Genomic DNA, 675 nt, shown 5'->3' with positions numbered 1-675 from the left:
ATTTGAAATTAATGAAATAAAATAAAGTTGTCCCACTTGCAGGAAAATGATTGGTTGCTCTTATTCAAAATGACTAAGATGATAAAATTATAGGAATTTTGAGGTGGAAAAGATAGGGACAGTAATACTTGTGACAAATTGGCTTCATATGAGTTGTTTCTAAAACCAACCTTATATGGATTTTAATTCCTAGATTTCTTTATGCTGATTACACGAGAAATAGATTAGGCTTGTCTAATTATAGATTTTGAAACATGTAATATTGTCCTCCTCTCTATATAATTTTCCCTTGATATATATTGTGTGTAGTTACACCTTTGCTAAAAAAAAAAGTGGAAATGATAAACTTATTAAACAATTCAATAAATCAAAGGAATTTTATTAATTATTAATTGTTTTGATTTATTTTAATATTAAACTAGAAAGTATTTAATGCTTTATTTAATTATTAAATTTTTAGAAATTTAATAATTGTATTTAATAATAGAGTGTATATACATTTTCCATATTCATACGCATTTCTTTTATTTAATATTTTTTTTTGTAGTATCCATATTTTGAAATATTTATACAATAATATATTAAAAATATTGTAAAATAACCAAGTCTTAATTTTATTAGATGGGTATAGTGAATGATATGATTTTGAACCTGACTAGATACATAATATAATAT

The sequence above is a fragment of the Lupinus angustifolius genome, chromosome LG14 (assembly GCF_001865875.1).
Source record: "Lupinus angustifolius cultivar Tanjil chromosome LG14, LupAngTanjil_v1.0, whole genome shotgun sequence".
Lineage (NCBI taxonomy): Eukaryota > Viridiplantae > Streptophyta > Magnoliopsida > Fabales > Fabaceae > Lupinus > Lupinus angustifolius.
Note: the sequence above shows the minus strand (reverse complement) of the source record.